The 17,867-nt window shown below is 42.9% G+C and overlaps 1 protein-coding gene across 4 annotated transcripts in view; it reads right to left on the bottom strand.

The window, feature by feature from the left end:
* Positions 1-17,867, bottom strand: part of NLN (neurolysin) — a 134,393-nt gene that overhangs the window by 116,162 nt on the left and 364 nt on the right. The gene's annotated exons all lie outside the window — the stretch shown is intronic.

Raw genomic sequence — 17,867 nt, 5'->3', positions numbered from 1 at the left:
AATAAATGAAGAAAACCTCAAGGGAAAACTAGAGTGCAGGTAAGAATAAATATATATTGACCAGTAATCGAAGATTCACAAATTCACAGCTGGAAGAGGCCTTAGAACTCAGCTCTTTGAAATCCTTTAATTTAGGATAAAGCCCAGCGATGTTCAGTCATGAGTAACTAACTAGAAGCCTATGCGTGAGCATTTTACTTCATTGAGGATACAGAGAATGTTACATTACAAATGGGTGATCAGGGAAGATTTAGGTGATATTGCTTCCTAGTGCATCTAAAACTTGAGGCCGATGACTCTGAGCACAGCTATCATATAGCTGGCATGCAGTAGAGTTCTGAGCAAGCCTCTAGCTCAGGGGTGGGCAAACTTTTTGACTCGAGGGCCACAATGGGTTCTTAAACTGGACCGGAGGGCCGGAACAAAAGCATGGATGGAGTGTTTGTGTGAACTAATATAAATTCAAAGTAAACATCATTACATAAAAGGGTACGGTCTTTTTTTTTTTTTTTAGTTTTATTCATTTCAAACGGGCTGGATCCAGCCCGCGGGCCGTAGTTTGCCCACGACTGCTCTAGCTGCTGCTTGGCCACTGTCAACCATCACTATCACTACCATCAATAATAACAATGGCAACCATTTCTATAACAGGCACAGTTCTAAGTGCTTTGCATATACTGGCTCTTTAATCCTTCCAACAACACTGTGACACAGACTCTATTATTATCCCCATTTTTAGGGAGGATGAAACTGAGGCAGAGAGACTAAAGAACATACCCAACCAAGGTCACACAGCTGGAAATGGCTAGTAACCCAGGCAGTCTTGCTCCAGAGTCAAGGCTGTCAAATACCATACCATACCATACCCTACCATACCCTACCATACCCTACCATACCCTACCCTACCACACCACACCACACCACACCACACCACACCACACCACACCATACCACCAGTCACACCCATCACTTGGCAATTCTGCCATTTTCCTCCAGGTGTCCACATCTACTAACCTAAGCCCACATCAGTGCCTGCTACTTTCTTTTATTCTCTCCTGTTCGTGTTGAGAGACAGGGAGACATAATCAGAGGGCATGGCCCACATGGCCTGTGTTGATCCGTGCCATGTCCCGATTCTCCTGTTGCTCTGCCACAATAATCCTTAGGAGCCACTGCCATTTACTTATATGGGAAATAAGTAATCCAACACACTATGTGAGAAAGCAAAATAATGATGACACCTTGTATTTCTGTAGTACATATTAATTCTTAGCAATTTTTACCTCAAGATGATAATGATTTCAACTATTTGTCTATGTATTAAGAGGCTACTCTTTTTTTTTTCTTTTTTTTTAATATTTTTTATTGATTAAGATATTACATATGTGTACCCTTCACCCCACCACCCCCCGCTCATCCCCTCACCCCCCCCGTTGTCCGTATCCATTGGTTAGGCCTATATGCTTGCATATAAGTCCTTTGGTTGATCTTTCCCCCTTGCCCCCACCCTCCCCTACCTTCCCTCCAAGGCCCGACAGTCCAATCAATGCCTCTCCGTCTCTGGATCAGTCCTTGTTCATCAGTTTATGTTGTTCATTATATTCCACAAATGAGTGAGATCCTGTGGTATTTATCCGCTCTCCAGTTCCATCCATGCTGTGGCAAATGGTAAGAGTTCCTTTTTCTTCTTCCTCTTCTTAAAGAATACCTTTCAGCATTTCATATAATGCTGGTTTGGTGGTGATGAACTCCTTCAGCTTTTTCTTATCCGTGAAGCTCTTTATCTGACCTTCCATTCTGAATGATAGCTTTGCTGGATAAAGTAATCTTGGTTGCAGGTTCTTGCTATTCATCTCTTTGAATATTTCTTGCCACTCTCTTCTGGCCTGCATGGTTTCTGTTGAGAAATCAGCTGACAGTCGAATGGGTACTCCCTTGTAGGTAACTGACTGTCTTTCTCTTGCTGCTTTTAAGATTCTCTCTTTATCTTTTGCTCTTGGCATTTTAATTATGATGTGTCTTGGTGTGTTCCTCTTTGGATTCCTTTTGTTTGGGGTTCTCTGCGCTTCCTGGACTTGTAGGTCCATTTCTTTCACCAGGTGGGGGAAGTTTTCTGTCATTATTTCTTCAAATAGGTTTTCAATATCTTGCCCTCTCTCTCCTTCTGGTACCCCTATAATTCTGATGTTGGTACGCTTGAAGTTGTCCCAGAGGTTCCTTACACTATCTTCATACTTTTTGAATCTCTTTTCTTTTTTCTTTTTCGGTTGGGTATTTTTTGTTTCTTTGTATTTCAAATCTTTGACTTGATTCTTGGGATCCTCTTGTCTGCTGTTGGATCTCTGTAAATTATTCTTTATTTCAGTCAGTGTATGCTTAATTTCTAGTTGGTCCTTTTTCATGTCCTCCATGGTCTCACTATACTCCTTGAGGGATTCATTAAATTTATTGGTGGTTTCCATAAAATTCTTGAAAAACCTTATAAACGTGGCCTTGAACTCTATATCCAGTCGTTTGCTTTCCTCCGTTTCTGCCATTTGTGACCTGTTTCTTTGTCTCCGCATTTTGGCTGCTTCCCTGTGTTGATAGAGTGGCCCTGTGCGCCAGGTGTCCTGTAGGGCCCAGTGGTTCAGCCTCCCCAGTTACCTGGGGTGGACACTCTTGGTGCACTCTTGGTGCCTTGGTTGTTGTAGGATCACTGGGAGGAATTGACCTCCAGGCCAATTGGCTGTGGGAATCAGCTGTGTCTGAAGTGGGAGAATGGTCCCCCTCTGACCACTGGGTACAGTGGCTCCTGGATCTAAGGAGGTGCTAATTCAGCCCCTGCCTGAGGCCACACAGCCGGAGCCACGAAGAGGCTCAGCTGTGAAGCAATGCAAGCCGCTGCGGGGCCTTGGGCCTTCTCTTGGAAGTTCCGGGTCTTCCTGGCTGGGCTGTAGTTAGGTACATTCACATGCAAAAGCCTCTGCCGCAGCTGGGTGGGGCGGGGTCTCAGGGAGTCAAAGGGAGGAGAAAGCAGTTATGGTGATTCTCCGCGCCCGGAGTCGCGTGTCTCAGTGTCCCGGTAACGGCTGCAAGCATCTCTGAGGGAAAGCCGCCCTCAAGTTCGCCCGCTGCCGCCTGATAGACCAGCCTCTCCCCGTATGAGTCCTGGGTCCCCAGAGACTTCCCGGAACCGGAGTTCAGAGCAGTCGGGAGCTTGTGATTCAAAAAGACAGCCGCGTCCTCAGGTGCCACCCCCTTTCCGCGCGCGCGAGCCGCCGCCGTACCTCTGCACTTCACCTCCGCAGCTCCTCTGGCTCTCAGCGTGCTTTTCTTTTCTTCTAGTTGTAGAAATTACACTCAGCCAGCCTTCCTGTTGTTCTGGACGATGTTTGCTCCGTCCTTTGGGATATTTTTCAATTGTTGTGTGAGGTGACTATTTCCCGGTGTTTATCTATGCCGCCATCTTAGTTTCTCCTCAAGAGGCTACTCTTTAACGCAGGAGTGGGGAACGTCTAGCCCAGCCGTGAGCAAACTACCGCCCGCGGGCCAAATCCGGCCCGTTTGAAATGAATAAAACTAAAAAAAAAAAAAAGACCGTACCCTTTTATGTAATGATGCTTACTTTGAATTTATATTAGTTCACACAAACACTCCACCCATGCTTTTGTTCCGGCCCTCCGGTCCAGTTTAAGAACCCATTGTGGCCCTCAAGTCAAAAAGTTTGCACACCCCTGGCTCTAGCCCAAAGGTTGTATGAGGCCCCAAAAAACCATTTGGTATGGTCTTGTGAGGCATTAGGGGTGAGTTAATTAAATGTTTGATCCAATATAGCAGGTTAATTTTTAAGTTGGTAATTCTGGATAGCCCATAGATGACGGTATAAACATCCAAATGGCCCTTGGCAGAGAAAGGGTTCCCCGCCCCTGTTTTAAAGTACAGAAGAGTTTCCTCACCAATAAAAAAAGCAGGTTTTAGGATAAACAAGATTGACAAACCTCTAGCCATGCTCACCAAGAAGCAGAGAGAGAGGACCCAAATAAACAAAATCAGAAACGATAGGGGCGAAATAACAACAGACCCCACAGAAATACAAATGATTGTTAAAAAATACTATGGTCAGCTCTACTCCAACAAACTAGACAACCTGGAGGAAATGGACAAATTCCTAGAAAAATACAACATTCCAAAACTCAATCAGGAAGAATCTAAAAATCTCAATAGGCCAATAACTATGGAAGAAATTGAAGCAGTCATCAAAAAGCTTCCATCAAACAAAAGCCCAGGACCAGACGGCTTCACAGGGGAATTTTACCAAACATTCAAGGAAGAACTAAAACCTATCCTCCTCAGACTACTACAAAAAATTCAGGAGGAAGGAACACTTCCAAGCTCATTCTATGAAGCCAGCATCACCCTAATACCAAAACCAGGTAAAGACAACACAATGAAAGAGAATTACAGGCCAATATCGCTCATGAACATAGATGCCAAAATCCTCAACAAAATCTTAGCAAATCGGGTCCAGCAGTACATCAGAAAGATCATACACCATGACCAAGTAGGATTCATCCCAGGGATGCAAGGATGGTACAATATCCGCAAATCAATAAACGTGATATATCACATAAACAAATTGAAAGAAAAAAACCACATGGTCATATCAATTGATGCAGAAAAAGCATTTGACAAAATCCAACCCCCATTTTTGATAAAAACTCTCAGCAAGGTGGGAGTAGAAGGATCATACCACAACATAATAAAAGCCATATATGACAGGCCCACAGCCAACATCATACTCAATGGACAAAAACTAACACCATTTCCCCTAAGAACAGGAACAAGACAGGGATGCCCGCTCTCACCACTCCTGTTCAACATAGTACTGGAAGTGTTAGCCATTGCAATTAGGCAAGAGGAAGAAATAAAAGGCATCCAAATTGGAAAAGAGGAAGTAAAACTGTCCTTATTTGCAGACGACATGATATTATACATACAAAACCCTAGAGACTCCATCAAAAAACTACTAGACTTAATACATGAATTTGGCAATGTAGCAGGATACAAAATTAACCCCAAGAAATCTGAGGCATTTCTATACACCAATAGTGAACTTTCAGAAAGAGAGATTACAAAAACAATCCCATTTACCATCGCACCAAAGAAATTAAGCTACCTAGGAATAAACTTAACTAAAGAGGTAAAAGACCTCTACTCAGAAAACTACAGGACGTTGAAAAAAGAGATAGAGGAAGACATAAACAAATGGAGGAACATTCCGTGTTCATGGATTGGTAGGATCAACATCATTAAAATGTCCATACTACCCAAAGAAATCTATAAATTCAACGCACTTCCCATTAAAACACCAATGGCATACTTCACAGATCTAGAACGAACTCTCCAAAAATTCATCTGGAATAAAAAAAGACCCCGAATAGCTGCAGCAATCCTGAGAAAGAACAAAGTAGGTGGGATCTCAATACCAGATATCAAGCTGTATTACAAAGCCACTGTTCTCAAAACTGCCTGGTACTGGCACAAGAACAGACATATAGATCAATGGAATAGAATAGAGAGCCCAGAAATTGGCCCGAACCAATATGCTCAGTTAATATTTGACAAAGGAGGCAAGAACATACAATGGAGCCAGGATAGTCTCTTCAATAAATGGTGTTGGGAAAATTGGACAGATATATGCAAGAAAATGAAACTACACCACCAACTTACACCATACACAAAAATAAACTCAAAATGGATAAAGGACTTAAATGTACGACAGGAAACCATAAAAATTCTAGAAGAATCCAAAGGCAACAAAATCTCAGACATATGCCGAAGCAATTCTTCACTGATACAGCTCCTAGGGCACTTGAAACTAAAGAGAAAATGAACAAATGGGACTACTTCAAAATAAAAAGCTTCTGCACAGCAAAAGAAACCATCAACAAAACAACAAGAAAACCCACTGTGTGGGAAAACATATTTGCCAATGTCATATCTGATAAGGGCCTAATCTCCAAAATTTATAGGGAACTCATACAACTTAACAAAAGAAAGATAAACAATCCAATCAAAAAATGGGCAAAGGACCTAAATAGACACCTTTCAAAAGAGGACATTCAGAAAGCCAAGAGACATATGAAAACATGCTCAAAGTCACTAATCATCCGAGAGATGCAAATCAAAACAACAATGAGGTACCATCTCACACCTGTCAGACTGGCTATCATCAACAAATCAACAAACCACAAGTGCTGGAGAGGATGTGGAGAAAAAGGAACACTTGTGCACTGCTGGTGGGAATGCAGACTGGTGCAGCCACTATGGAAGAACACTATGGAGTTTCCTCAAAAAACTACAAATGGAACTACCATTTGACCCTGTGATCCCACTTCTAGGAATATATCCCAGGAAACCAGAAACACCAATCAGAAAGGATATATGCACCCATATGTTCATAGCAGCACAATTCACCATAGCTAAGATCTGGAAACAGCCTAAGTGCCCATCAGTAGATGAATGGATTAGAAAACTGTGGTACATCTACACGATGGAATACTATGCTGCTGTAAAAAAGAAGGAACTCCTACCATTTACAACGGCATGGATGGAACTGGAGAGCATTATGCTAAGTGAAATAAGCCAGTCAATGAAGGAAAAATACCACATGATCTCACTCATTCATGGATAATAGAGACCATTATAAACTTTTGAACAGTAATAGATACAGAGGCAGAGCTGCCTCAAACAGATTGTCAAACTGCAGCGGGAAGGCCGGGGAAAGTTGGGGGGCAGGAGGGAGGGGTATAAGAGATCAACCGAAGGACTTGTATGCATGCATATAAGCATAACCAATGGACATGGGACGCTGGGGGGTGAGGGAGGCCAGGGGATAGTCAAGGGCGGGGGGAAAAAAAAAGACACATATGTAATACCCTTTGTAATACTTTAAGCAATTAAAAAAAAAATAAAAATAAAAATGAAAAGGCAAAAAAAAAAAGTAAAAAAAAACAAAAATCAAACAAACAAACAAACAAAAAAAGCAGGTTTTTAAAAAATTCCCTAACAATGATGAAAGATGGGTAACTACCAATTTCTTTTTATATCCTTTAGATTTGGAAGTCACACTGAAAATAAAGGAAAGCACCTACATGAATATACTACAAGGTCATTTACTTTCTTATAAAGTGCTTATTATGTCCAGGCGCTGTGCTAAGTGTTGTCTACGAATTATCTCATTTAATTCTCTCTCTATATAGATGAAGAAACCGAGGTAGAGGAAGGTTGAGTCAATCATTCCAAAGTCACACTGCTATATAAGTACAGATCTGGGATGTGAAATCTTAACTATTTACCCAAGCTGCCTCTTTCAACCTAAAAATGTCCTATTATTTGGTATAAGACAATGGGATAGAATAACAGAATTTCAGAACTGGAGGTCATCTAGACTGTTCTCAGAGAAAGCTTCTTGGAGATGAGGCATGAATAGAAATTATCTAAGAAAGGATGGGGTGGAGTGTGTGGAGAAGCGTAAGAGCAAGCCTGGAATAGTAGACAGGACTAGCAAAGGCCACTTTCAATCAATGTCACAGTGTCCTCCCGGAATTACAACCAATTTGGAGTTAGAAGTTAGAATCAGAGAGAGATGAGCCTGGAGAGGTTGATAAGCAAGATTCCATGGTTTGTTTACCATGCTAGAGAGCTTACATTTTGCATTGTGGGCAGTGGGAAGCGCCAAGTAGAGGGCGATATTTGTATTTTAGCCAGGCACTCTGGTAGCTGTGGGAAGTGTAGAAGACTGAGTTTAGGAGGCAAAGGAGACCAGTTAGGAGGCTGCAGTAATCCAGATAAACAATGGGAATTAACAGTAAGAGTAGGTGAGAAAACAATGGATTTAAGAATTGCTCAGGAGGTAAAACTGGTAGAATGTGGTAAATGGTAGATGGAAACACAGCAAATTTTCCATTGGACAATAGAAAATGCAAAAACAAGATCAGGTTTGGGGAAATACTGGTAGATAAATTTAGACATTGATTTTTGAGTGCCTGTGAGATATGCCAGGGTGTGGAAGTGTGGTGATTTGACAATTGGATATATGAACCTGAAGACTAGTGAGAGACAGAGACAGATGTCTTCAAACATGTAACTTAGAACAGACTGGAACATCTAAGCAGATGTGTAAATACGAATAGTGGGGGAGTCTGGAAAAGTAGGGAAAGAAGTCTACCCCACTGACTGAATTGGGGGAAGGTTTCAGACAGAAGGGGTTGTGTGGGAGAGACTTGGCACATATGCAGGCTCAAGGAAAGGAGACAGACAAGAGCTTTGCACAAGTTGAGAATAGAAACTTGAGAAAAACCAGCACTTGAGGGTCAGATGTCAGGAAAGGAAGCATGAAAGAAATTTGAGGAATGCTCAGAGTAAAGGAAAATCGAGAATTTGTTTCTCTGAAAGTCAAGAAAGACTGTGTGGCCCAGCATGTAAAGGTTTCATGGAGACCCAGTCAAGTCAGGCCTGGAAAGTATCCATTGGATTGGGCAACTAACACCCAAGACTTCAAGTGTCATCTGATTAGTGACTCTTTCCTGTTTTGCTCTTTGGCAGCCACAATATGCTAATTAACACCAAATCTGGAAACAAATCAAGGTTCTAAGTATTTCCTAAGTGCTGTTCTTATGCCATCCTGCTGTCACAGTGGTGATCAACTCAGCTTTAATCCAGGACTTCATACTTAATACAGAGTCACCTGAATATTTTATCAGGTCATTTATATCATCCCCCAAGTCACCCATAAAGCATTTGTCACTTGCAATATCCACCTATAGTCAGTTCTTATTATCCAAGTCCCTAAGACTACTATTTTCCTACTTTGAATGGAAGGTAAGACATTATAAGTTACTACGTATTTACCTACTTGGTATCAAGCACTGTACTAGATGTTTTCACATACATTAGTTCCTGCAATCCTTATAAAAATTGTAAGAGGTAGCTAATGTTATCTGTTTTAGGGATGAAAAAGCTGAGGCTTAATAAGATTACACAAGCATTTGAAACCAGGTCTACCTCCAATGCCATGTGGTTTGCACATCACCTTCCTTCCTCCCCTCCCCTCCCCTCCCCTCCCCTCCCCTCCCCTCAGTGTGTGCATGTGTGTAAATCTCCATATTCTGAGATTTGTATTTTTCTAGCTTTATTGAGATATAATCCACATATAACATTATATACATTAACAGTATAGCACGCTCTATTTCTTAAAGTCATTTCATTAGTTTTTAGCATGTTTGTCTTGGACAGTCAACTTACTCAGTGTGGCTATTTATAAATTCTGGTAAACAGTCTGAGGGGGGAGAGAACACCCTCCCCTGATCTTCACATGTCCAAATCCTACCACCCTTCAAGGACCAATTATGACCTTGTTCCTCCCTTTAATCCTGGTAAGCTCTCCTTTCTCTGAACTCCCATATCAATTTCTCTGTTACTCTCTGTGGTACTTATCAGCTGCTACCTTGTATTCTAATTATTTATGTATGTGCCTTATCACCCTTACTAGGCTGTATTGGCTTGGCCTTTAAAGAAAGGTCAAGATAAGAAATAGACCCTATAAAGTACTAGTGGCCCAGTGCATGGATTTGTGCATATTGAAAGGAAATTAATTAGAAGAAAAATTTGTGCGGTAATTACGTTACTGGAAAAAATTACATGTCAAAATTATATCCTATCTAATAAAAGAGAAACATGGTAATTAGCGTACATCCACTACCCTTCCCATTGGCTAATCAGGGCGATATGCAAATTAACTGCCAGCCAAGATGGCGGCCGGCAGCCAGGCAGCTTGAAGCTAACATGAGGCTTGCTTGCTTCAGTGACAGAGGAAACCAACGTTCCCTGCCTGCCTTGCCGGCCTCTGAACTTGCAGTTTGAAACATTGTTACAAATATAGAAGCTAAACAAAACCCCAGAAACCTGCTTTCAGCCCGCCAGGATCTCAGAGCTGGAGTTGATAACAGTGTTTTGATTATAGAACCCAAACAAACCAGATACCTGATTTCAGCAGCAGAGGCCTAAGAGCTGGAGCCAGAGCTAAAGCTGGCCCAGAATAAAAAAAGAAAAAAGAAAAAAAGGAGCAGTTGGGAGCTTCAGTCACCCGCCAGCCTGAAAACAGCCCTCAGCCCCTCACCCAGACTGGCCAGGCACCCCAGTGAGGACTCCCACCCTGAAGGGTGTGTGACCAGCTGCAAACAGCCATCATCCCCTCACCCAGGCTGGCCAGGCACCCCAGTGGGGACCCCCACCCTGATCCAGGACACCCTTCACGGCAAACCAGCCAGCCCCACCCATGCACCAGGCCTCTATTCTATATAGTAAAAGGGTAATATGCCTCCCAGCACCGGGATCAGCGGAGCCACGAGGCCTCCCAGCACCGGGATCAGCAGAGCTGAGAGGCCTCCCGGCACCGAGATCAGTGTGACAGGGGGCAGTGCCCAAACCCCCTGATCGCCCTGTGGCTCTGTGTGACGGGGCAGGGCCACAACCTCCCTATCCACCCGGCTCTGTTCGTGACAGGGAAGGCGCCCCAACCTCCTGATCAACCCTGCTCTATACCTGATATGGGGGAGCTCCCCAATCCCCTTATCGCCCTGCGGCTCTGTGTGTGACAGGGTGCGGCGCCCTAACCCTCCCCCCCCCCCAACGCCCCCCACGGGCCCTGCTCTGTGTGTGACCGGGTAGAGCCATAACCTCCCCATCGGCCCTGCCTTGAATGTGACAGTGGCGGCGCCCCAACCCCCTGATCGGCCCTGCTCTGTGGGTGATAGAGGGCGGCACCCAACCCCCTGATCCGCCCTCCTCTGTGCGTGACAGGGGGGAGCTCCCCAACCCCCTCATGGGCCCTGCTCTGTGTGTGACGGGGGGAGCTCCCCAACCCCCCTGATGAACCCTGCTCTGTGCGTGACAGGGGGCAGCGCCCCAACCCCCTGATTGGCCCTGCTCTGTGTGTGACAGGGGGTGGCGCCTCAACCTCCCCATTGACCCTGCCTTGAGTGTGACAGGGGGCGGTGCTCCAACCCCCCAATTGGCCCTACCCTGAGCGTGACTGAGGGTGGCATCACAACCTCCCGATCCGCCCTGCTCTGTGCATGACAGGGGCGGCGCCCCAACTCCCCAATCAGCCCTGCTCTGAGCCCGACCAAGGGCTGCACCTAGGGATTGGGCCTGCCCTCTGTCACCCGGGAGTAGGCCTAAGGCAGCAGGTCGTTATCTCCCAAGGGGTCCCAGACTGCGAGAGGGCACAGGCCGGGCTGAGGGACCTCCCCTCCCCCCCCGAGTGCACAAATTTTTATGCACCAGGCCTCTAGTAGCATTATAAAATTAAAACATGCGTGTGATTGGCACCAGCAAGAGCTTTATATGTATCACATATGCGAGAGTCAACGTTTATTTTTAAATTGCCAGTGTGCATCAGATGTATCGGCCGGCCGGTCGGTCACTTAGCCTTTTATATATATATAGACAGAGAGATACTTTTGCATTTACTATGTATGTAAGTATTCCTGGCTACTTTTTTTTTTTTTTGCATAAAGAAACTTACAACAAGCTATTTTATATAGGGTTTGAAATACTTTCTACTGAAAATTACATCTCTCACTGTCACTATCAAAATGCCAAATCTAGGCCTATCCTCTATACTTATTTATTTTTTTGGTTAATCCTCACCTGAGGATATTTTTTTCCACTGATTTTCAGAAAGACTGGGGGGGGGGGGGAATTGAGAGAGAGGGAGAGAGAGAGGTCAATATGAGAGAGACACATCGATTAGTTGCCTCCGGCACGTGCCCCATCTGGGCTGGGGATTGAACCCATGACCCTTCAGTCTGCAGGCCTATGCTCTATCCAGAGCCAACCAGACTAGGGCTAGGCCTATCCTCTTTAAATATCTGCAGCAAATGCTGAATTTTCAGTTATCATCACTGGTGACATCTTTTCATCCATCCATTCAATAAACATATTTCAAAGTATCTATGTGGCCCCAATGTCTGGCCCTGCGGACCCACGACTGGCCAACCCACTACTGACAAATCTGCCTGGCTCTCGAGTGCCAAAGGCCTGAAAGACATGGGTGCCCTTTGATGTATAAACTCCATTGCTAATAATTTACACTAAGGAAGTCAGGATGTGGAAAAAGACTTACTAGCAGAATGTTTATTTAAGGACTATAACTCATCACATGAAGTGGGAAATACCTGATGTGTCCAATATTAGGGATTAATTAACTGATCATACACCCATAAATGGATTGTACTGTGGCTGTTTATATTACATAAAGGTTCTTTTTTTTTTAAATGGAAGTATTTATTTATTTATTTATTTTTTAAAATATATTTTATTGATTTTTTACAGAGAGGAAGGGAGAGAGATAGAGAGCCAGAAACATCGATGAGAGAGAAACATCAATCAGCTGCCTCCTGCACATCTCCCACTGGGGATGTGCCCGCAACCCAGGTACATGCCCTTGACCGGAATCGAACCCGGGACCCTTGAGTCCGCAGGCCAACGCTCTATCCACTGAGCCAAACCGGCTTTGGCACATAAAGGTTCTTTACATTACATAAAAATTATAATAAGTATTTCATAACCTCATATTTGTAAAAAAAATATGTCTATATGTAGAAAAGAACTTGGAAGCTGTTAACTGATTCTGGGTAGGTGGATGGTGTGTATTTTCTTTTGTTTTCAATACTTTCTAACTTTTCTGTAACTGAATATACATTACTGTAATTCTAGAAACCAAAGTGTCTTTTCAATTAAGAGAGGAAACTAGGGCTATTATAGCTATAATTTGGCTTAAAAACGGTTGAATCATCTTTCTCTCTCTCTCTCTCTCTCTTTTTTTTTTTTTTTTTTACCATTCCGTCAATCCCTCACTCTATAATATACATTAGATTCTTTTCCTGGCTCACATGCTGTGCAATCTGGCTGAGGTAGGAGGAGAAATTCTCTTGGTTTAATTGCTATGGCAACAAGAGTGGAAAGAAATCTTACATATAATTTAGTTTAGTCCTTTTCATTTTATAAAATAAGGAACTCGAGGCAGATCCCAGAGGGTGACCTTTACTTAAGGTCACAGGTGAGTTGTACAGCAACCCCTCTGATCTCCAGATTCCCGGTTCACTTATTCCCAAGAAACTGGCCTAGCATCCCCATCAATGATCCTGGCTGCTAAGCTGGCTTTGGGAAGCGGGTAGAGCATACATGCCAATAGGAAAACCCAAGAGAAATCGTCAGTCAGTTAAGCAAAAACACCTAGTTACTTTTATAACACTAAAGGGAACTCCCAAGTGTCAGGAAACAGGAAAAACGTTATCAAGAGAACACAGGGCTTTCCATGTTGTTGAGCACCGATTCCTTTTGGAGGACACAGATTGGGAAACAAGGTGACTCTGTGATTCAGTCACTCACAAGTGCCCTAGGTTAATGACCACCAGTCCTGTATATGTAAATTAGGTCCTGTATGTGTAAATTAATGCAATCTATGTCCTTAAGTAACAAAACAGTTGATATATGTATGGTAGACTGCCAACTTCTAACAAGGTAATAACTGTGTGGCTTTTCATATATTCACTTTTTTCCGTGCATAAACAAAAAATCTGAATAACACATATCAGTGGTTCTAAATGTGGTCTGCAAGCCTTGCGGGTGGAGGCATGGGCAGGGGTCTTTGGGGTTAAAAGTATTCCATAAGAATATTAACACAGCATTTGCTCTTTTCACTTGGTTGACATTTGCACTGATGACGGAAACTGCTGGCACCTTAGAACAAATCAAGGCAGTGGCACCAAACTACCCAAACAGTTGTATTCTTCACTGACACTCCCTTATGCAAAAAATAATGTCAATTTCACTTTAGATGTCGTTGATGAAACAGTTAAAAAGTATTAATCTTACTAAAACTCATCTACTGAACATGTATGTGTGGCAAAGCATGAACAAAGCACTTCTGCATTCTTGGACATAATGGCCGTCCAGAGGATTTGGAAATCAAAAGCAAGGGAAGATCCTGTGAGGACATAGAGGACAGCCATCTGCAAGCCACGGAGCGAGGCCTCAGGGAACCAACCCTGCTGACATCTTGATCTCAGACTTTCAGTGCCCAGAACTGTGAGAAAATAAATTTCTGTAGCTTAAGTCAACAAACAAACAAACAAAAGACCCCACAAAAGCACTTGTGCAATTGATTGAATCGTGAGCCAAAATAGCTGCTTTTTCCCCTAAAACACTGTCTGTCCTTGAAAAAAAGGACTGACGGACAAACTGTGGTTATTGAGAAAACATGTTATTTAAAAAACCTGTCACTTAGAGGACAACTGACAGTATGTTACCAATGATAAAATTTTAGCTTTCAAATGAAAATTTTGAAAAATTGTATCTGCCATTGTGAGCCTGCCAGATTCCTAATACTTAAGACTTTTATGATGACATGGATAATGATATTAAAAGGAATATGATTGATACTGTAAAAGAAATATGTCAAAATTAGGAAGATCTCTTCAACACAATGAGCCACTATTTTCCAAATGAGTATGTTTGATATTATAAAATCATGCATGAGTATTAGATCCATTCAAAATATAAGACAGACCCATGATTTCAATGTTAACAGAGTAATAGAAGTACTGGTACATTGATAGTTTCATATTCCACATTGCAACTAACCTTTAAAAAACCACCACTTGTCAAACTTTGATGGGTATTAAATATCTATGATTATCTAAAAGAGTTGTTAAGGCCTAACTGGTTTGGCTCAGTGGATAGAGTGTTGGCCTTAGACTGAAGGGTCCCAGGTTCGATTCCGGTCAAGGGCATGTACCTTGGTTCTGGGCACATCCCCAGTAGGGGGTGTGCAGGAGGCAGCTGATCGATGTTTCTAACTCTCTATCCTTCTCCCTTCCTCTCTGCAAAAAATCAATAAAAAATATATTAAAAAAAATAAAATAAAATAAAAGAGCTGTTAAAATATTCTTTTTTTCCAACTACATGAGTGAAAGGTGGGAGTTTCTTCATCTTCTTAAGCCAAAACAAACAGTGCAACAGATTAAATGCAGAAGCAGATGTAAGAATCCAGCTATTCTCTATTAAGTCACACATTTGTTTTTGCCAAAGTGCCTAAGAACACCACTCCTAGGATGTTTCTTATAAAAAACAAACCAACAAAACACACACACACACACACACACACACACACACACACACACACACCCCACAAATGTTGGTGAAGATATGGAGAAATCGGAATCCTTGTGCATTGTCAATTGGAATATAAAATGATACAGATGTGATGAAAAACAGTATTGTGGCTCCTCAAAATATTAAACATAGAATTATCATATGATCCAGTAATTCTACTTCCAGGTATAGATCCCAAGGGATTGAAAACAGACTCAAACAGATATGCACACACCAATGATCATAGCAGCATTATTCAAAATGGCCCAAGGGGGTAACAACCCAAATGTCCATGGACAGATGAAGGGACAAAGAAGATGTGGACTGTCTATAAAGTGGACTATCATTCAGTGTTAAAAAGGAAATTCTGATACATGCTAAAATATGCATGAACCTTAAAAATATTATGCTAAGTGAATTAAGTCAGTCACAAGTAAACAAATACTATAAGAGGTACCTAAAATAGTCAAATTCATAGGCAAAAAACATAGTGGTTACTGGGAAATGGGAGAGGGGATAATGAGAACTTATTGTTTAACTAGAGGCCTGGTGCACAAAATTCATGCATGGGTGGTGTCCCTCAGCCCAGCCTGCACCCTTTCTAATCTGGGACATCCCTCTCACAATCAGAGACCGCTGGCTCCTAACCACACGCCTGCCTGATCGCCCCTAACCATCTCTGCCTACCTGCCTGCCTGATCTCCGCCTAACTGCTCCCCTGCCGGCCTGGTTGCCCCCAACTGCCTTTCCCTGCCACTCTGGTCATCCCCAACTGCCCTCCCCTGCCGGCCTGATGGCTCCCTAACTGCTTGCTCCCCCGCTCCGGACTGATCACACCCCTAACTGCTTGCTCCCCCGCACCGGCCTGATTGCACCCCTAACTGCTTGCTCCCCCACGCCGGACTGATTGTCCCTAACTGCCTCTGCCTTGGCCCCTGCCACCCTGGCTTTGTCTGGAAGGAAGTTGGACGTCTGGAAGATGTCCAGTCGATCCAGTCTAACTAGCATATTACCCTTTTATTAGTATAGATGGATATAGTTTCAGTTTGGGATGCTGAAAAAGCTTAGGAAAAACATGATGGTAATGGTTACAAAAAAATGTGAATGTACTTAATGCCACTAAATTGTGCATTAAAAAAATGATTAAAATGGTAAAAAAAAATTTTGTTAATCCTCACCCAAAGATATTTTTTCCATTGATTTTTAGAGTGAATGGAAGGGAGGGAGGGAGGGGAGAGAGAAAGAGAGAGAGAAAGAAACATCTACGTGAGAGACACACATCATTTGGATGCCTCCTGCACAGGGATCGAATCTGCAACCCAGGTATGTGCCCCAGGCTGGTGCTCCAACCACCGAACCACACTGGCCAGGGCTAAAATGGTAAATTTTGTTATGCCTATTTTCAACAATTTTAAAAAGCTGGCGAAAAACCCCACAAGAAATAATAACCCCACAATGCCACTCTTCTGTTTTTTTTTTGGACAAGTTTTGGAAAATAGTTACTTTTATTAATAATGTTATTTATCCATGTATGAGTTTATTAGTTTTTAAAAATAAACTAATAAATACTTGAAAAATCTCCCAGTTTTCATTTCTAATATACTGGTAGTAAAAATGGAAATACACAACTCACATAAAAAGCTCTTAGGTCCTGATTAATTTTTGAGAGGTAAAAGAGCTCTGAGACTAAAAAATTTGAAAACCACCGTCTTACATGAAATTTATTCTCTCTTCTCTCACTGCATTATGTGAAGATCTACATCTGTTAGTATAGCTTTATTTGCCAGCTATACCACTTGCAGCCTGCAGACTAAAAGGACAGCTTGAAATATGGTCAAAATCATCTTTTAAATTATTATTGTCCCCAGATGCATCCTAACCCTAAGGACTGAACAACACACAGATGAGTGGCAATGTACAATAGAAAACCGTTAAAAACCTTAAATACTGGTATGTTCCAAGGCGTTTTAGAAGTATCAAGTAAGAAACACAAATTTTCTTTTTTCTGTTGGACCTTCATTCAGACTTACAGTTCAAGGATAGATGTGGGAATGGAGGGGCAGGACATTGTTTCTGAAAACCACTCCATCCAGCGCATCGGTGCAAGGAATTTCATTCTCTTCCCATTTTGCTACTGATCTGTTGCAGAGGGGTGGGGTTAGGGAGCTAGGAAGCAATCCAAAACAGCAGCTGAGGCTGCCCCAAACCGTGTCCAAGCAATAATTCCCTCCATTTGGAGCCAAGTCAATTTGCCCCGGCAAGAGGCCGAATGTTTCATGGGGGAAGAGGTAAATATAAAGGATATTAGCATGGACGGAAATCAGCAAAACCACAGCGGTTTCATCTTGTGTGGACGTTACATGATTTGCATGCTAAGTGTGTGTGGTGGGGCAAATGAAAATTGCTTTTCCTGAGTCTACAGCTGCGGCACTTTTAAAGACGGGTCTGCACTTCTGGGTGGGGGCGAAAGTCAAATGATTTTCTCATCCGGACCATCTTACTGCACTCATTTGGAGCCGAGGCTGGGCCAGCCTTGCGGACTGCAGCGGAGGCAGCTCCAAACAAAGGGGAATGGATGGCCTCCCGAGGGGGCGGAGGAAGGAAAGGTGGCCCTCACCTCCTGGCCCCAGGTGTCCCCAGGGTAGACCGAGTGGGTCGCGGGG

The sequence above is a fragment of the Myotis nattereri genome (genome assembly GCF_964212035.1).
Source record: "Myotis nattereri genome assembly, chromosome: 4".
Classification (NCBI taxonomy): Eukaryota; Metazoa; Chordata; class Mammalia; order Chiroptera; family Vespertilionidae; genus Myotis; species Myotis nattereri.
The sequence above is the reverse complement of the archived record's forward strand: the minus strand, read 5'-3'. Positions and strand labels throughout refer to the sequence as shown.